Genomic DNA, 21770 nt, shown 5'->3' on the forward strand with positions numbered 1-21770 from the left:
CCCCAATTCCTCATAAGAGAGTTGTGGTCGGTGTGCAGCGTTCCTCCGACGCGCAGGCCGTGTCCACGTGATGACCACGGGTGTGCAAAGCCGTGCAGCGCGTGCCGCCACGCCAGCCGCGAGTCGGGACTGTCTCTCTCTGGAGAGCCCGCCGCACCCGGGCCATTCTGGGGACAGCGGGCAGAGACATGAGCGAGACGGCTCTGCCCCCAAGGCGACGTCACCCAGGGAGCATGTTGGTTATTTTTAATTTTTTTTAAGATTTATTTTATTTATGCATAGAAGAGCTGCCCAGAGGTGCAGAGGAGGGGGTGCGAGGATTCCCCAGAGACAGAGTGGGGAGCAGAGCAGGCGGATCCACTGAAACACACTGCTGAGGGGAGCAGCGGGGAGACAGGAGGGGTCTGCTGCGCCCTGTGGGCAGCTCCCTGGCTGGGGATCGAACTTGTGCCTCAGTGAATGGCGATAGCTTCATAGTGCTGAGGCTTTAACCCCTGTGCCCCGAGGGAGACTAGAGCACTTTGTTTTATTTTTTTAAATAAAAGGATCTACATCTAGAAAAGCTTATTTATATACATATACACAATTTGTATAAATATTGGAAAGTGAAAAAACGTCAACTCTCACCCTAGTGGGTGAGGTCATTATAATTTCTCTTTTCTAAATCTGCACTTTCACAAATTATTTTTGAAGTAAATGACAGAGGATGAATTAGCTTTGAAGAAAGAGAAATATTTTATCTAAATCCTTTTTTTCCTCTAGAGGAAAGCACAGTGCGATGCTGCAATTCTGTCTCCGAATTATAGAATCGCTAGAAATGATGGAATCACGGACCGGGGACCCCACACATGTCAGGGACTCCTCCTAGGGGCCTGTTTTGACTCCTGCCTTCACCGGAGTGACCGACACACCAGAAGTGGGTCCGGAACGGGAATAATCTCTTCTGAAAAGGAGTCAGCAATTCACAGTAAGGACGGCGCCTTTTCACCGAGTCCAGTGAGGCTCTGCCAGCGGGTCCAGGCCCCACCTGTCTGCTCTTCCCCAGGGAGGGGGTGCTGCTTTGGGGAGCACGCTGCGGGGAAGCAGTGGTGAGCACCAGAGCAGAAAAATCAATGAAAATAGCAAGTACCAGAAGTGAGAACGCAGAGGACAGAAAATGTTATTAATCAAAAGTAGCAACTAAATGTCCCTGGTTCGTGGATGGACAAAAGGGTCATCTCCTCAGGGCGGCCACGCAACTGGAGATTAAACCAGATTAAACTGGTTTTAATGGATGATCTGGGCTTGAGTCTAAGGATGATTTGATTTCACCCTTCTGTACGCAGATGAGAAAATGGAGTGAGGAAATGACAAAACAGCAGATACTTCCCCAGAATGTGGTTTGCATGTTGTCAGATTCAAAGAATAATGTAATAAATATGAGTCTGACTTCAATCAAAAATCGGATGGAGTATCTGGATTGAAGCAGACTCTGATGTAACAAGCACGACGGAGAGTCACACTGTCAGGAAAGCTGATTCTCATCCACAGACCCTGCATCTCACAGGTACCTCGTTGTTAATAGAGCCAAAGGGACCTGGAAAATAATGTCCAAAGTTCTCTTTGCATTTGCAATAAAATCCTACTTGTATATATAAGAAACTTCACAGGCCTTCATGCTCTTTAAAAAAAACCCTGAAAATAATTTTTGTTTGCATCTGCATTTGTTTTGTGTCTTGTGTGAATTTCCACTTAGCAGGACGCATATTATTTAGGGTTCAATGAATGTGAAATGACAAATTGTTATGTAAAATGAAAGACAAATGAAATTTTGAAATGCAAGGTAACTGGATATTGGATGGCATTCTTGAGAATTAAAAAAAAAAAAAGCAGGACAATACAGGAAATTACTGGAAAATAAAGTCCATTCCGTCCCCTCCCATAATCATCTCTTACACAGTCACTGTGCTTTGTTCAGGGAACTCAAAGATAAATAAGACACATTCTCTAGAGGGGCGTGTGTATTAGTAGGGTGGAACACAGAGACAAAAATCATTTTTACAGGGCCTCCCCGGTGGCGCAGCGGTTGAGCGCTGGGTTGCGAAGCTGCCCGCAGCCTCTGCAGCGCTGGTTCGATCCCCGGCTGCTCCCCGGCCACCGGAGGAGGGTCCCACATGGCGCACAGACCTCTCCTGCCGCCCGCTGCTCCCCTCAGCAGTGTACTTCGGCCCTTCTGCCTGCTCTGCTCCCCGCTCTGGCTCTGGTGAATTCTCTCACCCTCCCGCGCTTCTGACTGTACCCAGTGCTTGTATGTTATAAATAAATAAATAAATCTTAAAAAAAAAATCATTTTTACATAATGCATAAGTGCCACAAGAGAGACAGGAGAATTTTTCAAATCCATATGCAACATCTTTATAATTAAAAAGAAACAAAGATGAATTTTGTTCAAATACCTGTGATGGAAGAATAATGACTTGCGAAGATACAGTTGTCCAGATCCCTAAAACCTGTGCCTCTGCAGGTTGCATAACCAGGGGGATCCGAGGCTGCAGATGGAATTAGAATCCAATTAGCTGACTTTCAGAGGGAGACGCTCCTGCAGGAGCCTTCTCGGTGCAGGATAATCAGTGTTAATATTGTAAGATGTGGAAGACAGAGGAAGGGGGATGGAGAGGCAGAGGGAGAAGCCATCCTAGAAGGGAGCTCGGTGATGCAGCGCAGGTGACTCTGGCATGGAGGGTGGGGCCGTGAGCCAAGGAATGCCGGCTACCACCAGAGCCCGGGGAAGAGGCAGGCCTACGGTGGATGTCAGCCCAGTACGACCTGTGTCAGACGTCTGTACTGCAGGAGGGTTGGGGGGAATCCATGTTGTGTGAGGATGCGGAATGTATGCTGACTTATTACAGCTGCCGCAGGAGACACAATAAGTGCCCCAAAGTGATGAGCTGCAGGGCATGTTGCGTAGACACCTAGGAAGTTTCCAGACTCTGGCATGTCTGAGGTCATGGCACACAACACACTCTGCTTCTCTTTCCTTGTTCATTGTGAGTTTCTGAGCGAGGCATGGAGGTGGGGCACGGGAAATCCCCTTTGCTCTCCCCAGATGGGTGGCAGCACTAATGTCATCCCACTGGATCCTCACCAGAGCCCTAGTAATGTTGATCCGCATTTACAGAGCAGGAAACGGACACCAAGCTCTAAGTGTACATCACTAGTGCGTCCATCAGATGCAAAACCTAAAACCCACATGAAATCGACACCCCACACCTCGTACACAAAATCCTGGAGTCCACCCTGGGATCTGGGTCCCGGGGCAGCCGTCCTGCTCATTTTTGCAGAGAAGGAAAATGATTTCTGTGTCAACAGCGGATGGCCTCAGCTCTAAGATTCGCCTCTGAGGTGACACATCTCTGCACGAAGGCACCGTCACCTTCTTTCTCAGCCAACAGAGCAAGACAGATATTGATCCTGAGAAATGGGGGTGCTGCTGCAACAAACGGCTAAAAAGTGGAGCAATTCTGTGACTGGGAAATCCGGGCTGTGGCAGGGGTGGACGGCTGCAAGGAGCCTTCTGCTGAGAGCTGGAGGGGACAGGAGGCTCGTATGGAAAAACTGACACCCCGGATCCGACGAACTTCTGTGCTTACACAGCGCGGCGGCTGGGCTGGGAGAACACAGTGAGTGTATTGTCTGTCCCGGCTGGCTCCTTTGCGGAGTTTGATGCCACTGCAGAGACAAAAAGGGGACTCTGTCTTTTTAACTTGGACACTCAGTTTCTGAGACCCCTTCACAGGATCTCCACTTGGGACCGGTGCGCTCAGCTGGGCCTGACCCACACTGTTCCTACTTGCTTCCCACTGTCGATGATGGCGCAAGCCTTCTGGAATGCTCCAGAAATGACAGGAGCTTCCTGGTACTGCCTACACTTCTGCAAAGCTCCTTTCTGGCATGCACCAGATAGGACGTTCTCTGTACGGAGGCATTGCCAACCTCAAGAAGGGGCAACGAGCTACAGTTTAACAGTGACTGTCCTGCAAGGGGTGGGGGGGCGGGGGGCAGATTCCTGAGGCTGGAAGTGCAGAGAGACTGGCAAAGACTTGGTTAACTTAACGTGAATGATGAATTGGAGGTGCTGGCGCCACCCCAGGGAGGGTCTCCCTTTGCCAGGACTGGCCCCGCCCACTCATCTGTCATCCCGCACAACTGTCACCTCCACAAAGCCTTTTTCTCCTCTCCGGGGGTGCTAAGGACTTCCTCCTCTGTGGCCAGGCCTCGGGGCTCTATATTTATCCCACACAAACAGCTCTGTCCTGATTTGTTTACAGATCTGCCTCTCCCAGGAGGGGCAAGCTCCTTGCTGGAGACTGTCCTCATCGTTTTTTCACATGTTTTAGCTCCTGGTGTTGAAAAAAATCTTTGAGTCTGTTCTCCAGTTTTTCTGAATTTCTTTTGTGAGTCGGAGGCGATCAGCATAAACTCCGAACTCCGCTCTCCCCACGTGAACACTGCAGCAGACTCCAGCGGGCGGGTCACTAGCCCTGGGGTGTCATCACCCTCCATGTCCCTCTCGTGGGACATGAGCTCCCCAAATGCCAAAACACCCCCTCTCCCTGCTAACTCTTCCTCCTCCTCAAGATGGGGGGGCAAGGCCCTGGGGATGCTGGGGTGTTCTCTGCAGCCCTCCAGCTCCAAATCCCACTTTAGGGACAAGGGGCAGACCCTGGGGACTCAGTAAGTGCAGGATTGTGCGTCCCACAAAACCCATGTGACTTCTCATGAAAGTCTGCAATGAAGTAGAAAGAAAGGGCCTCCCTGGGGGTGCAAGGGGTTAAGACGCAACCTATGAAGCTGTCTGCAGCCACTGCAGTGCAAGTTCAATCCCCAGCCAGCCAGGGAGCTACCCACATGGCATGGCACAGCAGACCTCTCCTGTCTCATCCACTGCTCCCCTCAGTAGTGTATTTCACTAGATCTGCCTGTTCTGCTCCCCACTCTGTCTCTGGTGAATCCTCTCACCCCCCACACCTCTGGCCTGTACCCCAGCTCTTGTATGCATAAATAAATGAATCTTAAAAAAAAAAAAAAAAGACAGTTCAGCGTCAGCACCCAGGCACAGGAGGCCAGGAGAGTTTCCCTCTCTGCTGATAGCAGGGCACCCGCTGAGAGCAGGACACCCTCTTCGGGGGGAAAAAAGTAGATGGCGTGGGATTCGGGCTTCCCAGACTGGCAGAGGTCTAAGTTCGAAGTGGTGGTGTGGAAATACTGAAACGGGAACTACTTAAAGGCTTGAGAATAAAGACCCATTTATATTGTTTGAAATACAGACAAAAGATGTAGGAATTGCAATATTAATACTGACCTATTGACTAAATACCTTGCTAATTCATTTCTTATTAACTAATAAGCAACATGAACAAAAGATCTTGTGGCATTTCATCAAGAAGTCAGAGGGGGATATGGCCAGGACAAAAAGGCCAGGAGAGGCACAGCAGTCAGAAACCACAGAGGCCCGCGCAGCTCGGTCATGGACTGTGTGACAAACCTCCTGTAACACACTTGCTTGCTTTGGTAAAATTGCGATCACTGTAGCGCAGGGGTTTCCTACTGAGGTCGACCCCCCCCCATGGGCCATTTGTCTGGAGACATCTGTGGTCATCACAGTCGCATGAGGGATGGCTACTGACACCTAGAAGCAAACCTGCTAAGCACCCTAAAATGCCCAGGAGTGATCCCCATTCTGTATTCCATGTGGGACAGACTCGCTCAGGCTGGCAGACAGACGGATAGACACAGATATTTTAACATTTATATCCATATACTTCTATTTTATAACATAATACTTCTACACATGAAAAGATATTTCTTCTCTCTTATATCTGTAAAATTCTGATGATTGTATTTAAACTAGATAGCATGTCTCTATTTAAAAATTCATGGTAAGTCAGATATGAGTTTAAACTGACCAACACGGATTGGCTAAAACATTTCTGATTTCTCTGATATTACCAGATTCGATCCCCCTGAGTAAGATAAAACACCCAGGGGGACTTTTTTTTTTTTTTAATATGTTCATGTTTTCTTTTTTTTTAGTATTTATTTTATTTGTACAAGAGCTGGGGTACAGGCCAGAGATGCAGGGGGTGAGAGGATTCACCAGAGACAGAGTGGGGAGCAGAACAGACAGACTGACTGAAACCCACTGCTGAGGGGAGCAGTGGGCGAGACAGGAGAGGTCTGCCGCGCCATGTGGGAATCTCCCTGGCTGGCCAGGAATCGAACCGGCGCTGCAGAGGCTGCAGACAGCTTCACAGCCCTGGGCTCAACCCACTGCGTCACCCAGGAGGTCCACCCAGCTGGACTTTTAAAGGAGAAAATCCAACAAGAGGAGAGGCGTGGGGAGAGGGAGTCTCAGCAGACATGAACCTGGGCCTGGGCAACATTTGCTCTCTGGCCGCGCTGAAGGGCAGGGCGCCAGGAGAGCTGTGGCAGGAACCCAGCCCGCAGCAACTGCAAGGCCCACCAAGTGCCAGGTCACGAACGCCAGGCGCCGTCACGAACCCCACTGGAGGGAGGTGGTGTGCACTGTGGTCACATGAGCCCTCCCTGATGGAAAGTCTAGAAGCCCCAAAATGAATGGATCAGAAGAGTCGTGCGCGGGTGTGTCAGGCAGGGAGGGAGAGACGCAGGAAGGGGCAGACGCAGTCCTCAGGCATTAAAAGGAAGTGCAAAAAAAAAAAAAAAGTTGCTTCCTTTTTTCAAAAAAAGCGTGTTTCTGCACACTCAAGACTCTAGCAGCCAGCGCAGGCTCCCTTCCCCACACCCATGGGCGGAAACCAGAGGGAAGCTGCAGAGAGAGGGGCGCCTCCTTCTGCCCACTCGGTGCCCTCTGTCCGTGGGCAGCAATGCCGCCGCTCGGGCCTCGAGGCCTCCCCTGCCAGCAGAGTCAGCTCCGGCCACAAGCCTGTGTCTTGGGGAATCACCCTCCAGGCCCCTTTGAACGATGTCACCTTGTATAAACCGACCTGCACCCGCCTTTCTGCACAGGTCGCCGTGGGCTGTTTCCTCGGCAAGTCCCGCCTTAGCTAATCCACCCCCTCTTGGGGGGGGGGGTGCACGTCGTTAAGTCTGCTCGATTGTCGCTTTTTACCTTTAAAAAGTTTCGATGAGAATATTCTCATTAAAAACCGGCAGAAGAGGGAGGAGGGAGCGGGCTATGTGGGGAGGGAGCACGTGGCTCTGGGGAGGACCAGGCGCTCTGCAGGGGGGCGAGGCGGTAACACCACCGGGTCCCTGAGCCTCTGGCACGCGGCGGCCTTCTCAGCCATTGCTGCCTCCGAGGACCACGGCCTCAACACGTGGATGTGCCCACGGAACACAGTGAGGATGTGGAAGATCCCCACGCGAGGTGACGACACCCGGAGAAACGGAAGGTGACCTCCGTGCGGGGAGAACGAGCCTCGCTATGCAGGGGAAGACGCGCTATTATAAAGATTTTTGCCTAAATTGATCTATGAGTTTAATCTAACGCCTGTCAATTTTTTTAAGGATTATTTTGTAGCCATGGACAGGCTGATTCTAATTTTTTGTAATATATTTTATTTTATATCATTCTTACATCATTTTTCATTTTTGCACAATGTGTGCGTTTCCATCGTGCTTATAGTCCCCGTACAATTTGATTCTAAAATGTATATGAAAACACAAAAGCCAAGAATAGTCAAGACAAGCAGAGCCGAAGCTATCCTGAAGGAAGGGGGGGAGCAAAGTGGGGCGCAAAGGGGGCGGGCAGCCCAACAGACAGTGTGGGGGATTCCTGGGGCTTCCGCGGGGTGCAGCGCGATGACATTCCTCCGTAGCGGTGTGAAGCTGCACCCCCAGCACACGCAGTGCTGCAGATCAACAGCACCCCAAAACACACACTCAAAATACAGTCAGAGGCACAGCAAATAAAAAGATGCTGGCAAATGATGTCAAAACATGTCCCCCTTTGCTTGTCGGTCCCCATTATTGTCCCCGTCGGCGTGGGGAGATTAATGTGGCTTCAAGTCTTTCCAGGCTGACCCCTCCCTGTGGACAGCAGTGACCCCTGTCACTGGGCTCTGACCTGAAGAGTCCCGTGTCCCTGAGCTGCCCAGGGCAGGGAAGGCAGGAAAGGACAGAGCGTCAGGAAGCTGGTGCCCCCTGGACCAGAGCAGGAAGGAAGGCACAGCTCTTTCTTTCAAGCTCATCTCGCCATGGAGATTAGTACCTTCCTCTTTGTCTAATTAACAGAGAATCAAGAGAGCTTTAATACAATTGTGTTAAATTCTTCTCAGGGGAAAAAAATAAGGTCTTCCCAGCCTGCTGGGACTGCCACAAATTTAGAAAAAAAAGTAAAAACATTGACTTGTTCTGTATTTCGTTCCACACCTAAACGGGCAGCACGCTCGCTGCTTTGGAATGTGATTTGTGGATATATCATAAGAGGAAAACACGCTCCTTCTCTAAATTAGAATATTATCTTTTGCTCCGAGGATACCCATAAAATATGTTCACTTTTCGCTCGCTGCACTAATGGCTGCATTTCCTTCTATTACTAAAACTAAAATGATCTAAAACATAATCCGCAGAATCCTCATTACGCTCTCGTGATACTTCAATTCATTTAATCCCACAATTGCCCCCTTCAGGAGATTTTTTAACTGTTTTTTGTGACAATCATCTAAACTCATTATTTGGCAGCTAATTAAATTCATCTTTCCTGATAAGCCCCATCCTATCTGGAGAAAAGAAAGGGAACTGGGGAGGAAGAGAACTAGGACTCAGCCACCGCGTTCCCTTCAGGACCCGGGTCGTCCGCCAAGTCAAGTCACATCAATGAACGCATGTTCCGGATGAACAGGAGTGTGGCCCCCACCAGATTTGAGTTTTACAAAGATCCTTCTGGACACCCCAGAATAAAGGAGAGGCCTCAGGAGGAGAGACAGGAGGAACCCTTAGCCAAGGTTCCTACCCACCCCCCCCCTTCAAAAATCCACTTTAGCGCACCCGCACCCCAGGCCATTTGCATCACCCTGCACCTCCCACTCAGCAGATCTAAAAGCAGAGGTGTCTGTGAAGTCGCCTGGCCCTCCGATTCCCTTCTCTGTGTCAGTGGTGGAAGGAACAGTCCAGAACCAAGGGTGACTTTGAGATGAACTAACTGCTGGGCGGTGGGCACCATGTCGGGGGTGCAGCTGGGCAGACACTGGGGTCTTGCTGCACAGGCTTTCCAGAGGCTCCTGACCCCCAGCCCAGGGCTGAGGAGAGGGTCCAAGGTCAAGGTCTGGAGGGAGGCCAGGACAGACTCTAGCTGCAGGTTCAGAGCGGAAGGAAGATCACTGCCTGGGGCCGAGGTTTCCCGACAAGGCGGCTGGACGGGCAGCCCTGAGCCCGGTTGTCCCTGGAGCACCCGCTGGAGCAGGAGGTGCAGGGCAGCCACGAGGCGGGGTCAAGAGGGGTCTCGCTGAGTGGAGATAGTTCTCCATCACCAGGCGCGGTGGTGGCATGGGCTGGCCCCAGCAGGGCTGCCATCGCAAGGCATCGCTAACTTGGCCCACGTGCACGGCATGGCCAGTTCCCCGTGCAGGGGTGGGGACTCGTTGTGTCTGGAGCCAGCAACGCCTCCCCCACGAGTAGGACCCCCAGGTCAGGACGGGGAGCAGAAGGGGACGCAGCTGTTCCTGCCCCCACCCCTGCGGGGGCCTGGGGTGCGCAGGTGAGATGGGGGCGCAGAGGCTGCCTCTCAGCCCCTCCGCTTGCAGTGGGTAGGCGGCCCGAGGTCACTCCTCTGCTCCCCTAAGTTGTGACCCCCCCAATGCGTCCAGAACAAGTCTCTCCTCCTCGCTGGTGGAGGTGCTGTGGGCGCCCAGGCCAAGAGCAGAGGCGGCTGGGCCATGAGCCCTGAACAGGCACTGGGTCTCCCCTGCCGGGCCCCACCAGGGGGACCTCCCTTGCACCCCTGCAGCCCGGAGTTAAGGTTCACAAAGCACAAGCTCCAGCTCCACATTCCCCCCGGGGGCGCGGTCCCCTCCCCTGTTCTCCCCACGTCTCTGAGACACTCTCGGCTCCCAGCTCCAGATGCTGCTGCGCCGCTTTCCAGTTCCGAGTCCACGCACATTTTAAATGAATTTTAAGGAGTTTTATTGACCAAACAGCGCCTTGGTGTTTCCTGATGACAATAAATCCTCCATTAGGGGCTTAGCAGGATTTATAAACGTCTAACTTCTTAGCTGTGAGAGAAGGAACACCCCACTTAGAGGCTTTTAGTGTCATCATGGGGGAAACGCACCGCGCATCACCGTTTACCTGCGGGCGGGCAGGAGACCGCGTCTGTTTTATGGTCGGGATTGGGAGGTTTTATTGCGTTGAGGCTGCTGTGCACAGATGCGGTACGACTTCTTTCTGGTCTAGTTTTTTTCAAAGCGATGCTTGCAGCTCCTTACACGCTGGTACCTGTGAACCCAGCTGGATTTCTTGTTCCATGCCCAGCCCAGAAAGGTGTCAGTCAAGGCGGGTTGAGGTGAATATTTGTTGTCTTCCTCCAGGCACCGAGAGGTAAGACTCACAGGCCAGAAGGACAGGATGGGGTCTGTGCCTGCGCTGTGATTATCGGAGGTGCCAGCTACCTGCATTGCAGAGCAATGACTCGCTGGCTTGGCCATCACCAGCCCCGGCAACAGCTCCAGAACCTGACCTCTGCCAGAATTGTGAGCTAAGCTTTACAAAAACAAAGATTCCAAAGAACAATCACTGAAGGGGAGATCCTACACCTCCAAATCACAATGTTGTTTTCTGTTTGTTGACACCGCAATGAAAAAAAAAAATTGCAAAAACCCAAAGAACCCTCTTCAGACGGCCTGTCTCAAATCTCTCAGTCTTTGGGTTATCAATGATCAAGAGTGGATGTGTCGAGAGATTAAAAAACAACAACCCACCAAAGAGTGGAAGTAGAACAGGAAGAACATCATAGCCACTTTCTCAGAGGTGTGATTGCAAGCATCCGTGTGAAAGCTGGCTGAGTCCAGGGGTCTTTTTGCACAAAATCCTGCCCATTATCCATAATGAGATCGCACCACAGAGTTGCTAGAATCTCATAATCACAATAACGGACCATAACCAGTGTTGACAAAGAAGTGGAGAAGTCAGGTCCCCCACACATTGCTGATGGGAATGGAAAATGGTGCAACTGACTTTGGAAAACTGTCCAGGAGGTCCTCAAAAAGTCAAACCTTGAGTTATCATATGACCAAATGGGTAAGACCAACTGGGAAGCAGGTACATAAGAGAATTGAAAACATATGGCAACAAAAAAGACATATATGTGAATCTTCCTAGTAGCCTTAATCAGGACAATTAAAGAGCATTCAACTCAAATATCTATCAAGTAATGAGTTTGTAGGCAAAATGCATGTCCCTGTAATGGAATATTACTTGGTCATGAAAAGGAGTGAAGGACTGATCATGTTATAACAGAGATGAACCTTGAAAACGTGCCAAGTGAAAGAAGCAAATCACAAAAGGCCACATAAAGTCTGATTCCACTCTGTGGGGTGCCAGAATAGGAAACCCATAGAGAGAGGAAGTGTAGCCAAAAGGTTGAGGGGGCAGCATGACTTATGGGTGCATGGTTTCTTTTGGGAGGATGATGAAAAGTTTCTAAAATTAGATAGTGATGGTTGTACAACTTGTGCATATACCAAAACCACTGATAGTCACATCTTAAAAAGGTTGAATATTATAGCATTTGAACTAAATATAAATTTGGAATACAGACACAAAATTTTAAATGACAAAGAATAATGATGCCCATTGTATTACAAAGAAGGGAGCAATGATTTGGGAAAAAGAAGGTTCTGGAACCATGGACTCCTAGATTTTAAGGACAAGGACTATGTCTTGCCTGATTTGAGCCCAGATGCTATTAAGCTCTCTCACCTGGACACTATACCCTCTGTATCATTTAAGTTGCTTTCCATTATTAGTTAAGGAAATGCAACTCAAAATCACCTACATAATAGAGGAATTAATGGTTCATTTGTTTGAAAAAGTCCAGATTTAGACTTCAGGTAAGATTTGATCACCAGAGGCCTCCCTGGTGGTGCAAGGGGTTAAGTCTCAGCGCTATGAAGCGATCCACAGCCACTGCAGCACGAGTTCGATGCCCGGCCAGGGAGCTACCCACATGGCACAGCAGACCTCTCCTGACTTACCCGCTGCTCCCCTCAGCAGTGGATTTCAGTGGATCTGCTTGTTCTGCTCCCCGCTCTGTCTCTGGTGAATCCTCTCACCTCCTGCACCTCTGGCCTGTACCTCAGCTCTTATATGCATAAATAAATGAATCTTAAAAAAAAAAAAAAGATTTGATCACCAGGGATCCAGTTTCTTTCCATATCTCTGTTCTGCTCTCTGAGGACAACTCTCACCCAGAACTAGGCCCTGTTGCTCCAACCAAGACTCGCAGTAGTTTCGAGACCCACAAGCTTCCTCTTTAAGTGCCTGGGGCTTACTCGACGGCCAGAGAGTGGTAATTGTCGGTCCAGCGGGTTGACTTAGGTCTTGCTCCATGAGACCAATTGCTGGCCCAGCAACACAGTGTCAGAGACTGAGGCAAAGAGCCCAGGGCTGAGCCCCGGAGCGGAGCTCAGTAAGGACATGCTGGGCAGACTCACTCATTCCCAAGCCAGACGCAGAGGAATAAAGGGCTATTCAGTTCATGTTAGGGGAGATTCTAGAATTTAAATGTTGAGTATTTGGGGCGGGGGGGAGGTTTAAACATCCCTCCTTTTGGTGGGTCATTTTTTACTTTTTTTTTTTTAAAGATTTATTTGTTTATGCAGACAAGAACTGGGGTATAAGCCAGAGGTGCAGGGAGGTGAGAGGATTCACCAGGGACAGAGTGGGGAGCAGAACAGGCAGATCCACTGAAATCCACTGCTGAGGGGAGCAGCGGGGAGACAGGAGAGGTCTGCCGTGCCCTGTGGGTCACTCCCTGGCCGGCTGGGGATGGAACTCAGTGCCATAGTGGCTGGCAGTAGCTCGACAGCGCTGTCTTTAACCCATGCACCACCAGGGAGGCCCGGGTCATCCTTTAAATGGATGTGACAAAGTGCAGGCGTGGTTTTCCAAGAGACCTGGGAGAGGTGTCGGGGCTGCTGGCTCCTGCAGGGGCCTGCCTTGGCGCAAGCTGGGGCTCGGCTGTTGCGTCTCTTCTTGTGTATCTCTACAAACAACGGGAAGCGCTTATTCTTTGAGACCAATGAAGGGTCCTTCCTTGGATGTTATTTTTTTTGTTTGTTTTCATGAGGGGGTCAACCCCACCCACGGGGCTCCTCTGTCAGGAAGATGAATTGTGGCGCAGCTTGGGAGGCACTGAATGAACAACAAAGACAGTGAGACAATAAGGACGACGGGGCCACGGAGGAGAGAGGTGTAGGAAGGAGGCGACGACACAAAGCGGGGACTGGGTTGTGTGGGAAGCCCCCCAGCTCTTGGAAACAGTTTTCTAGGCAGGAGACAATTAAAACACTATGTCCTTTTACTTTCGTAAACTTATCCACTCATGTCCTCGCTCTTTTTACATTTAGAGACCCGCAACTTCATATATACATGCTGTCAAGTGGGGTGTGGTGGGGGAATCCTTCTCTGGGGAGCCAGATATTGGGGGGCGGGGGTTGTCTCTAATGCAAAGGTTCTCTGTGTCATCACACCTGAGAGGCGGAGAGAGAGGCTTTCTCAAAGACGACCCAGAACAAATTCCAAATCATCCAAGTTCACCATCCCAGGGAGGGCACCTCATGCCCGGAGGCCACCTCTCAGAGAGCAAACCCGCCTCTCTGCTCCCTGGCTGTGACCGGCAGCGAGACGCCCCAGCTGTGGCGCTCCCTTAAAATGGGGTGACAATCTCCTGAGAGGGTTGCACTGAAAACCAGCTGCAGTAACGCTTGTATTTTAGCCCAGGCCTAGAAAACCTCACTCAATAAACACCTGTTTCAGGTTTCCCGTCTGCGGGATGAGGGTGGAGCGCCCTTCCAGCCCCAAACGCGAACCCCATCCTACCGACACCAGCTACTTCCATTTTCCTCCCGGCTCCGCTGCTTTCCCACGTGGTGACCGAGGCCAGGCAGCCGCGAGCCCGGTGTTAAAGTGCAGTGTCTCCTCTCGGCTGTAGCAGGGCCTGGTGGGGTGAGACCATCGCAGATGAAATCAGATTTATGATGCAGAAAGCGAAACTCAGGCAGCTGAGGAACGTGTCCCCACAAAGGACAGAGGCTGTGCCCACTCAGTGACTCCAGGGTCAGGGGCTGCCCTGGCCCCCACATCTTCCCTGCCCCCCGCCCCCCATACCGGCAACCACACCCCCTCCTGCTCCAGGTCCGGGGCCTGGACTTCGCACAGAGGCTGTGCGAGGGTGTCATGGTGCAGAAACACATTAGCTCCCCAGTAATAACAACAAAAATACTCGATGCCCAGCTTCCCGCTAGTGTCACATTCCACACACATCTTCAACGCCTACCTGCCTCAGCTAACCCAGCACTGACTTTCCTGTGTGAACTTAGCTGACATCCTTGAACCTCTGAAAAATCACATGACAAAGGCTGTTTAGAGCAGTGCTGTTAAGCTTCAAACCCTTCACTTGGTTTTCTTAATTGGCATTTCCCCTACAAGTTGAAGAATATACTTATAAAAGATACAGTGTGGGTAAATCCTGGGTCAAAAATAATGGCAACACATGAAACGTGAGCATTTCTACCTCAGGTGCCTCAAGTGCTCGGACGCTGACGGCCGCAGACCAGGTCCGCCCCGCACCCGCGCTGGCAACAGTAATGGTTTATGAGGGCAATTAAGACGCTCCGGAACCCTCGCTCATTCCGCTCAAACCACCTCGCTCCTCTTTTGAGTCAGTCATGCTATAAACCGTGCGCTGGTTTGCTCACCGTTCAGTCAGACGTGTCCTGTGATAAACCCTCTGTGGGGTGAGTCAGTGAATAGACCTTTGAAAGCAAACACACTCATACGTTAGTGAGAGAATCTGATGGTGACATGGATGTTCTCTGCCCATCCTTCAACTTTTACATTCAAAAGGTTTCAGAGCAAAACACTAGGAGAAAATCCCTCTGCTAAGATACTTGTATCACATACACTACAAATATTTCTTTTTTTTTTTTTAAGATTTTATTTTTACGCAGAAGAACTGGGGTGCAGGCCAGAGATGTGGGGCGAGAGCATTCACCAGAGACAGAGTGGGGAGCAGAGCAGGTGAATCTACTGAAACCCACTGCTGAGGGGAGCAGCGGGCGAGACAGGAGAGGTCTGCTGTGCCCTGTGGGTCAGCTCCCTGGCCGGGGATCGAACTCGTGCTGCAGAGGCTGCTGATAGCTTCACAGTGTTGATACTTAACCCCTTGCACCACCAGGGAGGCCCCTGCAAATATTTCTTGGCCCCTTCTGTATATAGGGCCCTGGGATGTGCTAGAAAAACGTCCCACAGTGTAATAAAACAGTCCTGCCAATTAGCTCATATGGGACTTGGAACCCAAAGCAGAGGCTGCAACATCCTTCCAGTGAAACAGAAAGCAGAGTCTCATCCTCGGAGCCACCCAGCGTGGGAGGCCCCGGGAGAGAGCACCAAGTGCCAACTGTCCGGTGGACCCGGACACGCCCCGAGAGCCCACCCCAGAGCCCGCCCCAACAGGGTGTGGGCCCAGCCAGAACTGCTTGGGGTTGGGACATTCTTGTTTTACTTTCTCCTTTTACTCTGCAAGTCCCCTCTCCTCCCACCCCCTTGGCGTCGCTAGCATCATCTGCGCCCCTCGTTGTCTTATCCCCCTTGTAAAGTCGGGCCCTGAACGGCGCCTGCCTCCTCCACCCAGCCCTGAGGAGAAGCAGGGGGCGTCCATGCACCCCCCCCCTTCCTCACAGTGGCCCTGGTGACCTTTCAGAGCAAGGGTGAGAGAATTCGGAGCCCCTGGTTCCACCCTCGATTCTGGGCCGCGTCCCCTTCTCACGAGGCTGGTTTCCCAGCCGGCGCCCCGGGAGTGTGGAGGCTGCTGGCAGGCCATGGTTTCTGAAAAGGAGCTTCAGCTGCTACAGACACGTTGGCTGGTGTCTCCTCACCTCTGCCTCGCCCCCGGCAGCGCAGATGCTGGAAATGGAGCGTGTCTCCCCCCCACACCGTGGCAGCCCGAGGCCAGCACGCGGACCTCTGGCCAGGGGACGAATGGGCGGGGCTCGGGGACAGATTTCTGTTGCTGGATAAAAGGAGCGGGCGAGAGAGGAGAGAGTTCTCTGGCCCCTGGACAGACCCCCCACTTGCAAAGGCCAAGTGACTGTGAAGGATCGAACCCCAGGACGAACACGACAGATGCTGCAGGTGCCGGACGGGAAAGTAAGGAAAGACACGGGACCCCTGGGACTCTGAGTCACCAGCCAAGCCGGGAGCACCTCACTGGGCTTAGAGCAAATGTCCCTTCTGAGCAAGTGGACGGTTCCCCCGAGTCCCCGTATCCTGCTTCTAACCAAACCTACCTGGCTCAGATTATGCATTGGGACCCACCCACAAAACCGCGGGGTTCTAAGAATGTAACACACAATTAACTCAAGGACAATATGACAGCAGTAGCCAAGTCCATGAAAAACTCATCTAAAACTTATCTTGTTAGTTCATGGAAATACTTACCTGGCAGGGTAAGAAGCAGCTGGAGCAATTCCAAGGTGTTACAGCCTCCGGGTCTATTTCAAAGCTCGCCAGACTGTTCTGGAAGGAATTTCAAAACATCCCCTTCATTGAGGAAGTGCTTACTCACCCTATGGACAGATACAAAGACCAAGGAAATCTCAAGAATGGTTTCTTATGTTTATATAGTGAATATCACTGCAGAGATTGATAATTTCATTTTGTTTTTAATAATAATTAATCTTGGCAATATCCTGACGGGGAAGTAGGAGGGCAGAGGATAATTACCACCATTTTAGAAGGGGAAAGATCAAAAAAACATGCAATGAAGTGGTTCCCTACTTGTCTGGCCAACTCGCAGCTCCCTCCTCCCCCCCAGCAGAGGCATCTGGTGAACCAGCAGAGGTCGGAGTCTCTGAACCCTAAATCCCAGTCTAGCCGCTCTCCCTCGAGAACCCTCTTTCCTAGTGACTCAGCAGATGCTCCAGATGATTCACGCAGGCCCTTGCCTCTCCCAGAAACTACGCCAGCACATAGCAGACCCAGCCTCGAAAGACAAATCAAATCAGCTCATTTGCATCATTGTCATTAAGCCGCCCAAGTCATTTTTTTAAGATTGATTGATTGATTGATTGATTGATTGATTTATACAAGCACTGGGTACAGTCAGAAGCGTGGGAGGGTGAGAGGATTCACCAGAGCCAGAGCGGGGAACAGAACAGGCAGACTGACGTAGTACACTGCTGAGGGGAGCAGTGGGCCCAACAGGAGAGGTCTGCGCACCATGCGGGATCCTCACTGGTGGCCGGGATCGAACCAGCGCTGCAGAGGCTGCGGGCAGCTTCACAGCCCAGCGCTCAACCGCTGCACCACCAGGGGAGGCCCCCAAGTCATTTTTATTTTCTCCCTCCTAACCATTTAGAATGAAAGAGAAAAGGACAAATATAAGGAAAACACCGACCCCAGGGATATGAAAGAATACTTCAGGGAGATTTTTTTCAGATAACATCTGCATAGCAGAAACAGTAACGAGGAGGAGCAGAAAGGGAAGAAACATTTCGGGACTATATTAAGTATCATTAGAGAGTTAACTGAGGTGAGGTCAATATTTCATTTGTATTTGTTAGTAAGGCGAGCGGCAATTCTTTAAAAATAGTGTGAGGTGACTTGAAATAAAGTCTGCCTTGGTCCATGAGAACAGTTTCCTACTGGAGCCTTAGAATATAATAACCCTGCTGGCCTGCCACCCCTGCCTGCCATGGGCTGGTCATGTGACTCAGGCTCTGGGTGACAAAATTAACCTTGGGCATGTGACAGCTCAGCCTCAGAGATGACTGCCTCATCTCAGCATCCATTTATCTCAGAGAACACCACGCAGGGTAAATGCAAGAACAAGCTAACTCCACACACAAGCATATTATTTTCAAACTATAAAAGAATTACAGATGTAGAAAATAATCTGAAAGAAGTCAGAAGGAATAAATACCTTTCTTTTTTCTTTAAAGATTTATCTGTGCATATAAGAGCTGGGGTGTAGGCCAGAGGTGCAGGGGTGAGAGGATTCACCAGAGAGAGCGGGGAACAGAACAGGCAGATCTACGGAAACACACTGCTGAGGGGAGCAGCGGGCGAGACAGGAGAGGTCTGCTGTGCCATGTGGGTAGCTCCCTGCCCGGGGATTGAACTCGTGCTGCAGGGGCTGTGGATTGCTTCACGGTGCTGCGTGTTAACCCTTGCGCCACCAAGTGAAGCCACCAACTTCATGGCTTTAAACTTTACAGATGTGTTATCTCCAGTATTGTCCACCAAAGTCTGACACTGGTCTCGACAAGCTCAGATGAGTGCACCCGTGGGTGCACATTCCTCTCTGGGGCTCTAGAGGAAAGCGTTTCCTTGATCACTCAGGTGTTGGCATAATTAAGTTCCTTGACATGGTGGAACGGAGGCCTCTGTTTCCCAACTTCTAGATCCCGCCCACATACCTGGGGCCAGGGCCGCCTCCTTCATCCCTCCTCGGACCCCTGCCTACCTCCAGTAGGACCACCTCTCTCTCTTCCCCTGGAGTCAGCCAGGAAAGGTTATCTGTCATCAAAGATTCAGCAGATCAGAGTGATCCCTTTAAGGAATCCAGAATAATCTTGCCTCCTGGAATTCCTTAATTGAACCACATCTGTAAAGTTTCTTTCACTTTTATGATGCTCTTTATAAAATATGAAGAATTCAAGATACACACACATACACGTATATATGTGTACATGGATGTGTATAGAGAAAAAAGTCATGATTTTTAAGGACTTAAAGGAAGAAAAGGAAGACTACATTAATTTTCTTACCACCCTTATCTTTATTAGCACAAGTGCCTGCAAATAATTATTATTCATTTTAGTAAAAAATTTTAAGGAAAAAATCAAGTCCTAGCCACGGGGCATTACGACAATGTTATAATCTTACATCCCAGGTTTTTACAATCTTTTTTGTGGAAACCAGACAGTTATATGACGAACAGTTACGTGGTCTATGATTAATTGCTAAAATGAGAGCTATAAACATGTAATCAAATCCAGTATCATGAAGACCAAGGCTATTAGGGAATTTTTTTTAATCCTATAATCTACATCTTACTATCCTATAATCATCTATTTAGATAAAAAATAAAATTTACTAAACTGTAAGTTGGTGAGAAGCGCAATTGAAAAAGTCATACTAAAATTCAAACAGATCATTGCAATATATATTAATCTATTGGGTCTAGGCAATTCATGTCTACCACAAGTTCTGAATAAAAGCCAACATCAGGATACTAAACATGCATTTTTACCCTAAGGTTAAGATGGAAATGAGAACTGAAATAAATAATACACGTCTTTCTTTGAATACTCAAGAGTTTTACTAAGTTTTTAGTGACTTGAACATTTAGACCTCTTGAATTTTAACTTCCTCTGAGAACAATAGAAATACATTCCCACCCTGTTACAGCCTTATCAGCAAGTTCCTATAGAGAAATCCTTTCAACTGAAACAGCTCAACAATAAGGTTTATTAAAAACCCAGATTCTATCAATTAATGATGAAGGCTGGCAAGTTAGTAGTTGAAAATGTTACATACTTCATGTACTTAGGTGAACTGTTTCGTGCCCGTGAGCTACTAACTCATTAATTAAATTATTTAAATGCAGAATTCTCTTTCAATCTTCCCATCATGTGCCAGACGTGACAGCTGGAAACGCCTCCAGGTATTTCAGTAAACAGAGCACAGTGGAGAAAAAATCAGTATCTGGTTCAAATTGCTCTTAAAAGTCAAAATTCAGCTTTCCTTTTCTAGTTGGCATTTGCCATATACTTTTTTTTTTTAAGATTTATTTACTTAGGCATACAAGAACTGGGGTACAGGCCAGAGTTACGGGGAGTGAGAGGATTCACCAGAGACAGAGTGGGGAGCAGAACAGGTGGATCTACTGAAACACACTGCTGAGGGGAGCAGCGGGCAAGACAGGAGAGGTCTGCTGCGCCCTGTGGGTCACTCCCTGGCCTGGTGGCATTTGCCAAATTTTTTAATTCCACCAATTGTCTTTAAATTCTAAACAGTGAAAAACTACTTCCTCAGAGGTTATGACAAAAGAAAACTCAATCACTTTTTAAAGCCATCTACAGCAACCATCAACCTTCACTGCCAGGGAAAGAAGTCATCAGGATTTGAAAGTCGTGAACGTCCGTGAACCACGCCTTACCCTTGTGCCCACCTTGGTAGTGCTTGCCATTCCGCAGCTCCAAAAATTATATGAATTTTAATGAGAGCTATTTTCATAATAGGTATTTCGTAACAGCTATTTTTATAATCAAAGGGTATAGATCAAAGTCAGTGTCACAGTCTTGCTGCTCTGAGAAGCATTTTCACAAGAAAATCAGCTCATAACCTGGGTCAATCCGGAGACCGATTGGAAAATGAGAGCCACGAGAGCATGATTTCGTCCATTATTTAGGGACGTGCAGGTACATTTGGGGTCCCAATGTCACGGCAGGGAAAAGCATGATGTATCTTTTTACCTCCTGCTTTTCCATATATATATATATATATATATATATATATATTTTTTTTTTTTTTTTTTTATTTAAATGGCTTCATTTGGAGATCCGTGAGAACGCAGCGTGGTACCAAAGAAAGGAGAACAGGTTGTGAATTTTTACCTTTAATGGGATCATTTCAACAACTGAAATTTCCTTTTAATATATTCGCATGCTGAATCTCCACCCCACCATCCCCCTCAAAATAGAAAAACAATTCTTGTCTCTGAAAAGGGAGATTTTTTTTTTTAATACTGGAACATCATGCACGAGCGCAATGCAGAATTCGTAAAATGGCAGTGCTGGAAAGACGGTTTTGGGGTGGGAAGACTTCCGGCATGGGGATGGCAAGAGAAAGAAAGATTAATTCCATGATGTTTTGCATCCAGAGTAGAGTCATCCATTGGCTATGAAAGGAAAAATACTCCTCTCAGTTTGGGATGGGGTTTGTCTAGAATCTTTAAACCACCAAAAGGCCATTATGGGGTCACAGGCACCACGAGGAAATCACTACAATTAAATATTTAACTAAATGGGGAAAAACGCAAGTTCTTCTCATTAGGCAAGCCCAAGTTTTATGCTTGTTAGAATAAGCCATTCTTTAAATAATTTATGGAGACAAAACTTGCACTTCCATAAATGGGTCAGAGGGTACATGCAGTTCTTAAAGTTCCTAATGTTGTCTGCAGGCTACAGACACAGCAGAATCTTTACAGCCCTTGAGGTACTGTTTTTAGGAAAAAATGAAAATGAGAGATGAGGTGACGTAGGAACCTTTATGCCAAGGGAATCTTGTCTATATCCCGTAATTCATATATCTGAAAATTATCAATTGAAGGATTAGTAATCAGACTTAAGACACTTAATTTTTTTTAAAGATTTATTTATGCATACAAGAGCTGGGGTGCAGGCCAGAGGTGTGGAGGATAAGAGGATTCACTAGGGACAGAGCGGGGAGCAGAACAGGCAGAATGACTGAAACACACTGCCGAGGGGAGCAGCGGGCGAGTCAGGAGAGGTCTGCTGCGCCATGTG

The sequence above is a fragment of the Talpa occidentalis genome, unplaced genomic scaffold (assembly GCF_014898055.3).
Source record: "Talpa occidentalis isolate TD23 unplaced genomic scaffold, MPIMG_talOcc4v2.1 talOcc4.13, whole genome shotgun sequence".
NCBI classification, from domain to species: Eukaryota; Metazoa; Chordata; class Mammalia; order Eulipotyphla; family Talpidae; genus Talpa; species Talpa occidentalis.